This window comes from Sinohyriopsis cumingii, chromosome 9 (genome assembly GCF_028554795.1).
Source record: "Sinohyriopsis cumingii isolate HCF-2022 chromosome 9, ASM2855479v2, whole genome shotgun sequence".
NCBI lineage: Eukaryota > Metazoa > Mollusca > Bivalvia > Unionida > Unionidae > Sinohyriopsis > Sinohyriopsis cumingii.
In genome coordinates, this window is record NC_142969.1 from 89,156,390 (window position 1) to 89,173,431 (window position 17,042).

The 17,042-nt window shown below is 35.6% G+C and overlaps 1 long non-coding RNA gene across 1 annotated transcript; it reads right to left on the reverse strand.

Moving 5' to 3' along the window:
• Positions 1-6,627: 6,627 nt before the first annotated feature.
• LOC149792207 (uncharacterized) lies at positions 6,628-16,982 on the reverse strand. The gene is made up of 3 exons (XR_016423526.1): positions 16,741-16,982; positions 15,949-16,247; positions 6,628-6,954 (listed from the first exon to the last, which is right to left on the reverse strand). It is a non-coding gene; the product is annotated as an uncharacterized LOC149792207 (long non-coding RNA).
• Between the last annotated feature and the right edge of the window lie 60 nt (positions 16,983-17,042).

Below are 17,042 nucleotides of genomic sequence, written 5' to 3' on the forward strand. Positions count from 1 at the left end.
GGCAGTCAGTAGCCCTCTCTCATGTTTCATCTAATTCTAGCATTGTTTGCAGCTGTTCTGTTCTTCATTTATCTTGTTGACTTTCTAGTTGATTAACTTTGTATTCTATCTTGAGCCGAGATCTACAAACCTTTGCAACATGTTTTTTTTTTATTCCTGTAAAAATGGCATTGTTTCCTTTTCGCAGAACACTGTCCATCTTTGTGTGGATACTGGCCAACAGAGTTTCTGCATATTTGGTTTCAGTATTGTTGTTATTTGCTGCCTTTTGCTTTCTCCACGAAGCATGTCTTGCTTTCGTAATGACATTTTGTTCATCCATTTATTATTGTGTTGGCATTATCTCTTTCCTGCACTTTTTATTTTTTTGCTTGCCTGTCAAAAAGTTCCAGAGCTCAGCGCATGTAAGAAGACACGCCAGGTCCATCTCTTCAGGAAGTGTATTACCAAAGACGTGTTGACAAACATCCTTAAATTGCTTGTGGCCTTACTTCTTGATCAACATCAGCATACTCACTTGTTGTAGCTTGGTGAGGAATTTCTCACTTTGTTGTTTGTCTTGATGAAATTTGTAGATTTCCAATTCGTGGTTCTTCATTGAAGCAAAGTAGATTGACAGCTTAGTTCCAGAGAGAATACCTTGACCAAAGTTTGCGTACATATTGCACACGGAGTATGCAAGAGGCTTTTAATTTTGGGGTTAAAGGTCAAGGCCATTGTGGCTTATTGTTTGTATTTTCATTAAATAATGATTACATCAAAAATATGGTTGTGCAGATTGTATTGTTAGTCTACTATTTTGAGGTAATCGACTTGTACAAACAATAACAGTTTATCAGTGACTTGTTTTTGTAGGTTAATAAATATATCAGTAAAGCTTTTCATAATATGCCATCAGTTAGCTAAATCTGAATGAACGATCAATGCTTCTTTATTATGTGAGTGACTTTATTCATGGTTTGTTTAGCTTTGCTCTAAAAATGTCTTGTTACCCAAACAATCTTTTGATATCTCTGATAATCAACCTTAAATATTTCTTTTAAAAATCGTGTGTAGTAATTCATATGTTATGACCTGTTAGCCTCATACACTTGAATATTTTTATTCAGTTGATGTCATACGCTGGTTCTGAGACACGGATTTAAGTGAACCACCAGAGAAGCCAACACTACAGTTAAACGCTAATGATTGCCTGCTTCATGACAAATGGTAGGGTAAGGAGGTTCATGTGTTGACAAGGAATGGATCAAAGGCAGTGCCGTACTAAGGGTAAATTAACCCCGGGGCGACGACAAAAGGCCAATTGGCTTTGGTGCCCAATGACCTCTGCCGCTGTAGTTATGTTGGCCCAAGACCTGTGGAGCCCGGGGAGACAGTCCCGCCGTCCGCCCTATCGCCTCCGTTAGTACGCTTTTGACCAAAGGGAAATCTTCAAGTGCTTTCATATTCAGCGCTGTTTGCATTCGATGCATTAATTACATTATGCATCCATGACCAATATAGCTGTAGTAAATATGAAATTAGAATACAGGGACGCAAACCATTGGAGACGAGGCATTCTCAAGTCTGGAATCAAACTAGAACAAAGATTTTATAATTTCACTGCATTATCACATTTACAAGATTTCACTGTGGATCTTCTTTCTTCTCTGAATTAGATGTTGATCTTCGTGCAGACAGTCTGTATGATTTCATTTCGTGATTGGTTGGTAAGAAAGCATTCCAGAACATTTCCTGTAATAATGGCCAGATTACAGAAGCAGGAAACTTACAGACTGTCATATGAGCGTTTGTGTGATTTGGAGTTTTAACGTAGTTTTAACAATTTTCCAGTCATATCGCTACGATGTCTGCATTATGGCAGTTGATAGTGATGTCTAACACTGGGGCAGCTACATGTCCCACCCAGTCACATTATCTTGACACTAGGACGACCAGTCTAAACACTAACCTCTTAATGCTGAGCGTCATTTTATAAGTCTTTGGTATGACTCAATTGGTGTTCTAACCCGAGACCTCCCGGATCCGAGACTGACGCACTGACCACTTAGGCCACAGGAGTGGTCTCATATGATGAAGAAGGACAGTGTTTGACAGTAGTAGCCACCTATCATATGTCACAGAATGTGCTGCTATATTTTATAGCCCAATTCTTATTCAGCAAGTAAATATAATCCAGGTGAGGAGTGGTCACCACTGGTATTAATAACATCGATTAAACAATGGATTCTCAGGATAACAAGTCAACAACACATGGCATGTTCATTGTTTAATTTCTTTGTCAAATACATTACGTTCTTTCCGAATTATTCCCCCACCAAACATACTGACCGGCATGTATAACTTAGTTTGTACTAATCATTTTCGTTAAACCCATAAAAACAACAACAATTACATTACCTGATCATATGAACACTGGGAAATCCAGCCCCCACCCCTCCCACTGGGCGATAAAAGACATGTCCGTCTAAATGACCTATAGGTACGCAACTCATAAAGATCTATAATCGGTGGCGACCGGTATTCCTGCTGTAACCAGTATAAACTGTCGCTTCCAATTGTGTTTCTGAAGAATAGATTGAAATTTATATTTAATTTTGACTCTTCAACATTTATTTGCAGCAGTATAGCTAATTATGAGGTTGATATACCTGGTGTAAATATTTCCCGGCGTCACATACGTTTTCGCTGGTGCAATTGTATAACTTTTTTAAATGTCGGTCTATTATCCACAATTGTTTGTCGTATGCACAGTTTCCTTTTCTTTTCACCTTATTTACAGAGAAGTGTGATCAAGTGCTAATGCTTTAAAGTCGTGGATGATACCCTGAAGTGACTGACCGGTGCAGAATGTACTTTCTCACACTAATGGTGCGTTTGAGCAATATTGGGTAAAGAGGTTTGGCCCAACGTCTTCAAAAAACAAATTAAGTGCTGCTACATAAAGGGTACATTTTCAAATCTTCCGTTCATGACGTATTAATCATTTATCAGAGTTCGGAATTGTTGACCGTTTTTACGGGAATATCGATATGCTGCACTACTCCCCACCCACACACCAAGAAGATACATACAAGTGCGCTAAGTATCACGGTTACGTCAGATCCAGTCAAAGCAGCGCCAAAAGATTCCATTCAAGACATATTGGAATCGCTTATGATACTCATAAAACAGCAAGCACCCTGATCTAGAATATCGAAGAGCTAGTCAGACGAATTTCTATCGCATTTTGTAGACCACTGGACATAAGTTCCTATCCCACACATGCATATTATTAGGAACCTTGAAGCCTGGCGTACGATGTTACCATCAGACTTTGCCAGCCGACCCGGCCAGCAGTTATATATCTGCAATATCCCGTCTCGGCTGTCAATCAAAAGGTACAGCCGTCCAGATAACAAGTATACGGTTTCACTGGTCTTGAATTTTAGTCGAACAATACGTCGCTCGTCATTTCCCATAACTACGACGTCAAATCCGCAACAGAGCAGTCTGACCGACAAACCGGATAGACCAGTACACGGTGAACTGGCATTGCATTTGGAGCCATCTGGATCAGCCAAAGCGACCGCGCCGAGCCCGCATATTTCAGCACGGTCCACGCTCCGTGCTGGACATGACTCGGTTGGCTGCATTCCTGCTATATTCTATTAAACGCCACCGAGAAGCAATATCGCGCACGTTCGCCGTCGTTTCTCTCTATCTGAGAAAACAGACGGCAGTGCCATTGCCCTTATGTTCTTCGCGTAAGCCCCTATCTCTACGCTATTCCGTCTGGAGGCGTAGCAGAGTAGGGATGAAGGGTAATTCTCAGCAAGAACGGCAACCTTCTCGTGGCCATGCGACTTGTAGGCAGCCATATGCATTTCCTCCCCCAAACCTGTAGACAACCGTCTATCACTTGCCGTCCCTCCCGCCTAATGGCTATCCTCCGTCTGTTAAGCCAGATATGGGTCGACCAATTTACGAAAAACTATTGGATTGTCTTAGTCGTTTCATAGAGGTTCTCGTTGTTCCTCCAGCAAGCTTGATGAATGAGATCCTAAGGGATCCAACCAAGTTGTACTTTCTACAGGAGACCATGTTTTTTGCAAAGAGGACTGTGGAATTAGCCTGAAAACCGAACTATCGAGGTTTATATTCCAGACTATTTGTGGTTACGAAGAGACATGGAAAATTGAGACCTGTCGTAGACTTTTGCAGACTCAATCAGGTTATTACTGCTCCGAACTTCATGATTGAGACGATATTTCGTCCGTCTATTTGCGCGACTAGACACATACTGGATTAGCCTCGATTTATATGACACCAATTTATATTGGACTATTCACAAGATATCATGGAAATATCTTCGCTTCGGCTACATGATTACATCTGGTCTAGATAATCATGACACATCGATGACATCATCATCTCCAACGACACCTGGAAATTCTTTGATAGAACCAATGATGCAAATTTCACAATTAATTTAAACAAAAGTTAATTTTATCAAGATCAGTATAACGCAGATGATGCGATTTTTGAGTATGGCTAGATATCATCGGACATCTTGCTCCAGTTTTTAGATAATTGCTGAACCCGTGACTAATTGGTTAAGTAAATAAAAATTATATTGGTCTAACAATTTCGAGAGGCTTTTGATACATTAAAGACCGTGCTTGAGAGTGCATCAATTCTTTCATCTTCAAACGTCTAGGACTATCTGGGATTTAATTCAAAATACTGTATTTTTTTATAAACTTTTACTTTGCATTCTATGGAAATAAATAATTTTTTGATTTTAAAAAAGAAATTTTTTTTCTCGCCCTTTTCTGTTCTTTAGTTTAAAGAATATGGTTTGGAACAGTGTGATGATCTAAATAAACTGAATTATTGCCCTTCAAAGGTATGATTATTAACAAAAATTGATTGAATAGAATAATGTAAACTTACACGATCTTTATGACTTGCATTAAATCGGAAAAAAATCTTTCCTTTTTTTACAGATAACTTATTGGATTGATACTGTTATCTTTACATTGAGACTGCAGCAAAAAATCTCAGCACATAAGTATTGACCATTATCAGAGCCAACCGGAAATTTCTATGCAAAAGAGAAGCGTACTTCTGGTTGCTCAACATTATTTAAAAACATATAATCACTATGAAAGACCTGGTACAGGAATAAAAAGGAGAAGCACGCAATCAAATCCTTTCATTGCGTGATCATCCACCATTAAATATATATAATTAAAAATAAACTATCGTATGAAGGACGCCATCTTTTCTAGAATATTCGGGGACTCGTCTTAATTTGGATTTTTATCATTAGTCTGAATCAAGTGCGCCTAATTAGTCAACTTCAAGGTTTTCTAAACACTGACGATTTTGTTTGGAATATCATTACTTTCTTGTGCAATGAGGAGTCGGGGGATATTTTCGTAAATCAAATAAATGTATGTTAAGGGTATATATGTACTGTTCTTTTAACAATGGACAGTAGGCATATAGTTGGAAATATGGTGTTTCGGGCTAGTGCTGATCTTAAAATTGATCTGAGTCATGTACGCATTTCACAGTATATGGACAAAGAAAGCAATTAATTTTACCATATACTCTCTACTTTTGTTTCTCAGTACTTAACTTTCAACTGTGGACGAATCAATTAAAATTATATGTTAATCTAAAATACCTTCAAAGATGACTTCACGGTGAAACTCTTGTCATAGGTTCAGCAGTAGGTTTTTGAGAAGCTGGACTGTAAATAGACCAAAATGCAATGGAATACAGATTTCACTTCCAGAGCATTAACAAGACCTTATTACTCAGTGTACACTGTCGCCGAAACACACACAGACAACCGCACCATAAGTTCATATTCTAAAGAATAAACACTTACCTTGAAATCTATAACAAGAATGCCTAAATCTATCTATGGTATCACCACCTAAAGGAGACAGGAATAAGTGCTCTAAAGATAGACTGGGAATACATTGAGGAGTACTGAACCAGAACTATTAATTGTGGTCTGATTCCTAACAGGCCAATTTTGTATAGCCAATATTAGTCAAAGTGTTATATTTGCATGCCACACCTATTTCAACTTTATACATGAAGTATTTTTGGGGTTTCCTTGCAAACAAGACATGTGCCAGATATCATAAATTGTTTAGAACTGGTGTAACACAGGGTGCAAGTTTTTGTCCAAGTGTTTAAAAGACACCACAATTTAATTTGATATGTCTTCCTTAATGAGGCCTGTAATGAAAATATGTTTAAAATCTAAAAATATTGAATTATTAAATTGTGATGGAAATGTTAATAAACATTTAAATTTGGAAAGATACATTTTAAAAAAAATAAATTTTCATGCAAGTTTGAAGATTCAATTCATCAAATTTTAGACAGCAAAGTTTACTAATGAATGCTATTTCAAACAAATGGTAGCTTGAGTATGTACAAGCTACAATATTGCTCCCAGGGGTAGTGAAGCAAGATAGCTAACATAGATTTTGTCAGCTAATTGCAATATGCCTCTCCAGATACATTAAGTACACACTAAAGAAACAATGATAGGTGCTATGTTCCACATTTGTCGTGTCATTTACTTAGGCAGTTGTTCTTATAAATAATAGCGCAATTAAATTTAAAGTTCTGATGGGACCACTACCAAGTTTTATTGCAAAAAGGCATTCAATTTTAATGTCGATAGCTACAAAAGCCGACAATATGATAGGAAAATACAGTTCCGGGAAGACTCTACCTTAAAGGACAATGGTGCCAATTTATCTCATGAAGACCTAAGCCATGTCATTGATTTGCTGTATATCAGTGTGGTGATATGAACTAATATTGGTCACTTATGGCAGTACACTGCACATTTCCTTATGAAACTTGCATTCACCACCGGTCTACCGGAGAGCTTCCTAACTGCTCGAACTTTAAGACTTTGTTCAAGATGCCAGGCTTGACCTGAAATGGTATAACATGTTGCACTTAATTATATAAACTGTAAGATTTGGGTAAATGAAAGTAAAATGTGTTAGATATGTGCATTTCAAAATAACATCAAGGTTGCAAGAACGGGGGAAAATATTTAACTTGCCAGAGTGACTCTCTGGAGTGTAAAGCAATAGGCATGAATTAAAGCGATACATTCATCCCAACAATGTATCAGGTTTCTATAAGCATATTTAGCCAGTTACCGGCTAAACAACTCATTAAGAAGACTATATATCATAACGTTTAAGGCAATGTTGGGACATTGAGGTTTGATCCTTGGTGCAAACATTAATTCATACATGTACACAGGAAAGTCGAGTGACAATGTACTCAATTAAAATATATTACTATAAGCAATCGTATTCATGAGGGAAATTTGGATATTGCAAGTGAATAGAGCCAAATGTTGCCACACAGATCAGCTATAGGTACCAATAGATCCTATATCATCAACTAAATGTGAAATTCTGATCCTCAGAACTTGTAAACAATAATGGATATTGGCATATGTGGGATATATGCAATGTAATTGCTAAGATCAAATGTGCAAACATGCTTCAAATGATCTGTTTGAACATATTTAGTGTATTTTTAAGAGTGTTAGTTACCAATTATTAAGTTCAATGATTCAGTGGAGTCAGACATAAGCTGATGCCACAATACCAGTATCTGTGGAAGTACCAAATTGAAATATGTTACAACACATAAGCATCGTCATGATGAAAATAGCATTTTGGGATATTTAAGTAAACACAGTTAGATATGTACCTTACAGATTTATTATGGGTACAGTGACAGCGTATATCATCTATCGAATGTATTATTTGGATCCCAAACATTATAAACTATATGGATATCTGCTCATGTGGGATATGTAACCATGTTAATATCAGCTGTATATAGTTACATTTAAATGATCTGTTTGAATATCGATTGCATAATTTTTAGAGTGTCAGTTAAAAATGTTATTAATGATTAATAATGCATAAAGTAAAATAACTCATTAGAAGTCCCATAATATCATATGGGCCACAATACCGCACTACATCAATGAAAACCTTAACCAAACTGAACAATACAATGAAATGCAGATTGCGTTCAAATTATATCATTTGACTGTTTTCTTACATACAAGGGTAGATATAGCTGGGGAAAGTTCATTTTATCCCTTTGACCTGATTTTCATTCTCTGACAGATTAAAATGATCTAGTAGAGAACTTGAAAAGGTTCTAGTGTAAATTTTGTATCTCTGTCCTCTTATTAAATACCTTATGACTATGTTTATGAACAATTATTGGAAGCTATATAAACAGGTATGTGTTACTCAGGAAATTACCTCATAATACAAACATATATTTACTGTTTGGACCCCAACACCATAGTTTGAATGTCCTTAAGGCACAATATTAAATGAAGGCCTCATGTTGACTTACAAACATATTTTCTCTGACACAATTTGACAAATAGCCATCATTGCATCTTTTGTTCCTCACTACTGAACATTTCGCTGTGTGACAATCAATAAAAATTATCTGTTAATCTAAAATACCTTCAAAGATGACCTTACTGAGTAGTTCATGTCACAGGTTGACCGTCATTTTTTGGAGAGGCTGGACTGTAAAGAAACCCGCAGTGCAATGGAACACAGATTTTACTTCCTGATCATCACCAATACATTATTACACAGTGTACACTGTCGCCGAAACATACACTGACAGCCACAACAAATCACTCATTTAAAAGAATAACTAATTCCCTTTAAAACCATACCAAGAATGCCTAAATCTAACCTTTGTATCACCACCAAATGGATAGTGGGAAATAAATGCTCTAAAAATAGGCTGCGACTGCATTGGTGGGTACTGAACCGGAACATTAAACGCGGTCTGATTCCTAACAGGCCAATTTTGCATTATGGCCAAATTTAGTCAAACTTTTATATTTGAATGCCACAACAATTTACCTGAAGTCTTTTTAAATTTCCTTGCAAACAAGACATTTGACAGCTGTCAGAAAGTGTGTATTGCTGGTGATCCACAGGGTGCAAGTTTCCGTCAAACTCCTCTTGAGAAACAAAGACTAAATTTCCTACATCTTCCTTAATTAAAGGAATTTTTCAATGAAGTAAAACCCTTATTGTAACACAAGATAAGGCCTGACTGAAAGTTTTCTGAAATTAAGAAATTGATAAATTAAATCTATTGGAAACTTAAATAAACATTTGAATTGTAAAAACTATTTTTATAATAAAAATATTTTCATACAAGTTTTAAAAGACAATATGACAAGTTTTAGATAGCATAGTTGACTAATGAATGTTATTTCAAACAAATGGGAGTATGGGACTGTACACCTGATAACATTTTTCCGTGGGGTAGTGAAACAGGATAGCTCACAATGATTTTAGAAGCTAATTACAATATGCCATTCCAGATGGAAATAGGTGTATAAACTAAAGAAACAACGAGAGGTGCTATGTTCCACAGAACACAGATTTCACTTCCAAATCATCACGAAGGGCTTGTTACTCACTGCACTGTCGCTGAAATACACACAGACACCAACACCCCGAGCTCATGTTATCAAGAATAAATAATTACATTTAAACCCCTACCAAAAATGTATAAATAAAACTCTTATCTCACCACAAAAATGAGAGAGGAAAAATGTTCTAAAAATAAATGTGAACTACATTTGTGGGTACTGAACTGGAAGTACCAATATTGACCCGATTCATGACAGGCCCCCCTTTTGAAGCCAAGTTTAGTCAAACTTGCATATTTGCTTGTTACACCTATTTCAACTTTATACATGGAGTCTTTCTGAATTTCCTTGCAAACAAAACATGTGGCACCCGTCAGAAAGTATGTAGTGCTGGTGTTCCACAGGGTGCAAGCTTTGGTCCAATTGCTCTTGAGAAACCAAAACTAAATTTGCAATATCTTCCTTAATTATAGGAATGTTTCAATGCAGTACAAACCTATTTGTAATATAGGATACAACCTGTCTGATAGTATGTTGAAATTTACAATATTGATACAATACATTGTAATGGCATTTTAAATAAACATTTAAATTTTAAAAAATAAGTTTTATTGAAAACTCAAATTTTCATACAAGTTTTAAAACTCAGTTTGATAAATTTTAGAAAGAAAAATTTGACTAAATAATGGTATTTAAAACAAATGGTAGTTTGGGTCTGTACAACTGATCACATTTTTCCCAGGGGTAGTGAAGCAACACAGCTCATTATGGCAGCAAACAGCAATATGCCTGTCCAGATGCATATAGGTGTACACACTAAAGAAACAATGCCAGGTGCTATGTTCCATATTTACTGTGTACTTAGGCAGTTGTTTCCATAACTAATAACACATTCAGATTTAAAGTTCTGATAGGACCACTACCATGTTTTATAGCAAAAATGCATTCCGTTTCAATGTCGATAGCTACAAAAGGTGACAATGGGATAGGAAAATAGTTCCTAGGGAGGCTCTACCTTCCTGAAAAATGGTGCTGATCTCTCTCGTGAAGACCTAAGCCATGTCCTTGAGGTGCTATATATCAGTGTGGTGATATGAACTAATCTTGGTCACTTATGGCAATACACTGCACATGCCCTTATGTCAAATAGATAAAACATTTCTTTCTGCATTGAATGAGCCCCAACTCTTGTCTTTTGCAATGAGTTAATATGCCGAAGTTTGAAATGAAGGCTCCACGATAATCGGTCCCCTGGAGTAAAATTGCAGTTATGGCTCATCTCATGTTTACGTTAGGTTAGTGATAATCGGTTGTTACATTACTTATTTTCAACGAACATTTAATTTAGGATGTATTAAATGGAAACTATTTGCACAGGTTTTATAAATTATGTTAATAATACCGTTGTTGTTTCTAAACTTTAATTGGGGATGCAACTTTACGTGGAGAATGCAGTACGGATTGCACAATAAATAGCCATACGCATGAATACACAATCTGACCGAAGGTTTTCTATATTTTGTTGTTTTATTTTGATACGTACTGTCAATTTAATTACTCTAACCAGTTATTCATTATTTTATACTTTCAAACCCCAGGCTATATGCCAATTTCAGTATTTAAAGATGATGGGCGTTTTGCAGCACACTACCCCTCTAAATTCACGGTAATAGTGCTTGTACGTAATCATTACTGGTTTATTAATGCACTTTCAGTGAGTATGATATATAGGAAATATAGAATTCCCTTGTCCCAAATTGTTCCTACAATAGTTAAAATAATGTTAAAGCCCTTAAGAAAATGAAAAAACATGTGAATATCGACATAAACAACATAAGTTCATAAATTCATTTATCAATAAAACTCAACTGATACTTTAAACAAGTTTGATACAAATTAATATGTACTAATTCCATACAATTGAAATACATTTTGAGCATAAATTGTCTTTCAGATGTGTATGTACACCTAGTGTTCCTAGAAGGTGATATCCTGTTTGAAGACTCGAGTCATCCCATTCCAAACTGCCCATTTCAGTCTTTGGAAAGTTTGCTCAAGCTTTATCCACCTGTGTCATCTGAAAATTTGGATTATTTTTAGAATCTTGTCTGTCAATTCATCATAGTTTGGTCACGTTTTGTTATAGACTTTTTCAGGCACTGTGTTGGGGAAATCATTTCTATGTTTGTAGACCTTGTGTCAGAGAGTGAACAAGACAAGTATCTGAACATTTGTCATGTTTGTTTTTTGTTCTTGTTGTATTCTTAATCTTTTTTATTCTAGCAAATTGATTTCCTATTTGTGTAGACGAACACAGGTTAATAATTCCTGCTTTTATACATATATGTGCATATGCTTAAGATTGTAACTCGCAGCCGCAGATATTTTTACCTTGTGAAAACTACAGGATTGTAAAGTGTTATACACCAGACTGCATTGTACAGTATTTGGCAGACATTTTCTAATTGGAATTGAGTGAACTGGCATATGCATCTTGTCATGCTTTTAATAAGAAAAATATGTATAATGTTTTTTATTATTCAAAGAAAAAATATTAAATTTCAAGAAAAGTTGGGCCCCGATTTTTGGGGATTAATTCCCCTTAAAATTCTGAGAAAACTGAAATAATTTTTCAGTTAAATATATAGGAAATGTTAATATTTTTGAAACATGCTTTTGATGTTTTTTTAAACCACATGTAGATCACTTTGAAACAGAGATTACCTTGATTAAAAGCGTCTGTATATTTTCTGGTGATATGCTTTCAAACCCCAGTCTATATGCCAATTTCAGTAGAAAGAAAAGTGCAAATGTGTCATTTTTAAAAACATCTTGTCTATTTGATTGCAATGTTGTACATCACAAAAGTAGTAGTTCATTTAGTAGAGAATGAATAGATGAAACTGTGTAAAAATAACCTACACATCTGTGACAATGAATCAAATATTCTGGTTTATAAACTTGAGAACATGCTGGATGTTTTGTAAGATTTTGTCTTTTTTCAAATTCTTAACACATTTTGTATATATAAGTAAAGTTAACAGAGTTATTCTCGGATATAAATTATTGCATGACAATATTAAACTAACAGACATTTATTGGTCTTGGGTAGAAGTACAAAGCTATAAAAAGCAATAAACATGGAAAGAGTTACATTTTAAATATTCCTGATAAGTGTTATAATAAGATATGTCACTTTTAGGGAGCATTATCTCAAAAAGTACAAGAAGTAATACTGTGATTTTTTAATGCGCTTTAGAATGTTGCATCGTTGTAGCACTTTATCTATTTGAAAAGACTTCATCAAATAGGCATTTTTTTTTTAAATTGAAGTAGGCCTTGTATGCTGTTTTGACTAATGGTGTTGAACATCACTAGCTATGAATGGGATGTTATCCCCAATATACTAGATACAGACTAAGACGATGGGCATGTGTATTTATATTCCCGCCCACCGTATGTCCCGGAATCGGACAAATTAATCAGCACAACTTGCCTGCATAAGCACGGTGGCAGATGAGGTACATTTTCCTTCCACCGTGAGTAATTGATACGCCCGCTGTGCGGGCATTAAATCGTCGCGCATGCCTGATTGGCCAATGCGACGCTAATTAAAGTATCATCATCATCATCATCATCATCATGTTTGACTCCATACACAAAGGTCTGCCTTTTAACTGTTAAGCAGTGTAGTATATGTTAACGTTTAAGATCAATTTTAACCATTTTACTTGTATAGTACACATATATTATGAACAGAAAGACTTAGGAGTAAAATCTGATTGTTGGAAATCTATTATTTTTTTCACGGAAATACTTTTTATCTGCTTTAAAATCTTGAGAGAACTCGTTCACTACCAATTCAGTCAAGCCGCATAACCAACCGATGCTGCCATTTCTCATACTCTAGATTCACAAGTTCTTTGTCTGCGTCTACATCAAGAAATCATCTGAATTTGAAAATTTATAAAACCTAATTGCTGCCTACTTCATTATCAGAACCTTTACTTAAGTTATTGAGCATTAATATTTGTGATTCTGATCGTGTAAACTCAAGAAGGTAATTAACGAAATCCGGGCCTCTATTTTGGGGAGTAGATAATACGACCCAGTTACTTTAAATAGCAGATTTCGGGCTGATCTCAAACAGCGACCACGTGATTTGACGTAATGTTCATTCACACCAATAAATGTAGTACCTAATGAAGGGGAAGGAGGGTCCCCGAAGATGGCGTTATGAAAACCTGCTCAAAATGGCGGATTTAAAGCGCAGGGGTCGAAAGGAACCTCCGTGAGAATGGTGAAGAGGCGTCAAAAGGCGCTTCCATACGAATCGGATAGAGGCCTCCAATGGAGAGTCCATGACAGTGTAGTAGAGGTTGCCAAAGGCGCTTACATCATGTATAGGGTTAAACTATTTTAAATGGTATTTTAACAGACCAATCTGCGCATTCCCCAAGTAGATTGAATAGTTATGTCCCTTTGCAATAATTCAACTGTCACCATGGATAACATGAATGATTTTTAGAAGCACTTCGTGAGTATACATTAACATGATCAGAACTGTACACATGTTTGTCACAGTTCTTGTTTACTGTAAAAAGTGAGCATATTTTTGTATATTTTCGCATATTTCAAAATTATTTTGTTTTGAATCATTGGAATCAACATCCTGGCCTCCTTCCCAAAATCTGGAAAAAATGTTCACTGTGAAACAAAGTAATTTTGGATAATTTTTAGCCCCACCAATCGTCAATATGAAACAAATTTAACTGTTTAATCAGCTACCATAATACCAATTAAGTTTGCATAAAAAAACTATATTCCGTTTTCAACATAAGAAGCATGAACTAGAATATCATTACAAAAATATGATTTGATTCATTAGAAGTAAAGCGTTTTTCATAATTCACATATGTTGGAGAATCCCAATACGTACATGGTCTAAGCAAAGGGGTTATCATGAAGAAATGGTCTGCTTCTAGTCTTCCATTTCACTTAACCTGCCCCAAAAGGTGTTCTTTACATTGCCTTGCATTAATTTCATGACATTATCTGAAACTTGTTTTATTTAAGTGCAATGGAATAATAAAAAAATAAAATGTTGAGTTTTGTGTCAATTTTTCACTTCAAATTGGATAGTATTAAGATAAAAAATGAAGTCGTATGTTCTGTATTTAATTTTAGTGCTAATTTCATGATCACCACTACTCAGAATCAACATTGTTAACAACGAAATTCATGTCAATAATTTATACCGAAAACAAAAGAGAGCAAAACTGAATTTTTGTGACCCATTATGAAGCATTCAGTAGAAATATATTGTTATATTACTAACAACATTACCATCCTGTCAAATAGTTCACTGCATAAATAAAATAAATAAAAACCTCTCTTATGGCAGATGGTGCTAATTTTAGAATATATCCTACTTTCAAGATTCACATTTCATATTATAAAATATGTCATCCGTGGTGAAGTTAAAATTAAAAAGCATTGCTATTTATTTTAAAATAGACTTTCAATAATATTTCATCATCATTTTAACAATCTCACACGAATATATTCAAAAATACTAGTCAATTGCGACTATTTTAAACTTGTCATACCGACTTCACCCTATTTTCTCCAATTTAAGCAATTCTGGCTTGAGACGTAATTTCATCCAGATATTATGATTAAATACATTACAACCTATTCCAAGCTTTTAATGATTAATAAGATTTCTGGTAAGGAAAAGGTAACATTATGGTTCCAATTTGATTGCTGTTGTTGTTGTTGTTGTTGTTGTTGTTATTGCTGTTGTTGTAGGGTTTGACGTCATATTTCAGGACACGGCAGGCTATACACGGCGGCCAGTATAAAAGGGCGGATGAAGAACCCGGGAAAACCCCGAAAAGAACAACTGACCCACGAGAAGCTACTGGCAAGCTATCTCACATACCCACATTGGCCGACACCGATACACTAACCCACGCAGACAGATGTGAGATGGTAGTGATCAATAACTTTAGACCACTTTGCTACTAGAGGCCCCTCAGATCTAATAACATATGTAACAGATATTAATAAAGTGTTGGGAATATTGAGGAAAGCAAGATATACTAACTTTCCATAGAGATATTTCAATAGAACATTCTCGTCTTGGAAATATATTTCAGTATGTTATTATTTATAAATGTATAGTTTGTTAACAAGATGAACAGTCTGGAAGGATTTTATTCACTATGAAGGACAAAATGATAAAAACTAAGTCAATCACGTGCTCAATTCTAAAAGTTTAAATGTTTGTCAATTGTTTTGCACCTCAATTTATGAATACATGAGTTTGATGTTTTTTTTTTCAGTTATAACTACTTATACCAGTTAGCATATCTACCACTGGGAAGAACTGACAGAGAGTGGAAGCAATGGTATTTTACCTCCAGTATAATACGTGCTTAAGAGAAAAACGTAGGGATAATGCAAAATAAAATCACCCATATCTTGAAGATCCTGGGGAAACCGATTTTCCACCTTCTTCTTTTAAAATCGTTGTTGTTGTTGTTGTAGGGTTTAACGCCATATTTCAGCACAAGATACATGACAGCCAGTATTAATGGTAGAGGAAGAACCCGAGAAATCCCCAGAAAGAACCACCGACCCTGGAGAAGCTACTGGCAAGCTTTATCAGATACCCACACTGGTCGAATCCGAGACTCGAACCTACGCAGACAGAGGAGAGATGGCTCTGATCCGTAACGGAGAACGCTTTAGACCACTCGGTTACTCGGGGCCGCTTTTAAGATCGTAAAAAGAAAAATATTGTAAATATATCCATTTATCAAAAGACTTGTTATTCGTGAATGAATCACATTTTGAATGAATACTTCCCCTGATACACTCCTGACCTGTGGTATGGTCGCAAGTGTCGGCCATATTAGCAACATTGGCAGTCAATGAGGTTTAAAGGGCAAATACGATTAATCTTTACTAAGACTAAGACTGGCTTCGGTAACTTTGTTCACCAATGCAATAACTAGGCCTCAACATCGCGATTGTGTTTGAAAGAACTCAGTGCCTAGGATATAGTCGCTAGTATGTGCCATGAAATGTATGGCACGGTGTGTCAGTAGTTACTTCTCGAGCTCGAATATCGACATATGGGTTAATTTGAATGCCTTATCTATTATAAAGTCAAGATAATTTACCACTTTGCAAATATAACATCTAGCAAGTCTCAATGCACTGACAAAGAACAATGTCCACCCTGTAAAGACAGTATAACTCACCTTCTCGTATCCCGACAACCCCGTACACGGCCGTGTTAACATGATATGACCCTTATGGGACTGATCGATTATGTTCGTAATCATTTAATTTAAAGACAGGCAAGTTTTAATTTATGTTTCTATTAAATATTTAATAATCATGTGAACGAAATAATATTAAACTATTCTTGTCATTCATTTGTTTCAATGTGTGAACAAACATTTCTTTATGAACCAAAATGGGCTATCTTTCACAGTGGAACATTCCAATCACCTGTCCAATCACAAAGTATGGTAAATATCACGTGACATACTGAGTATTT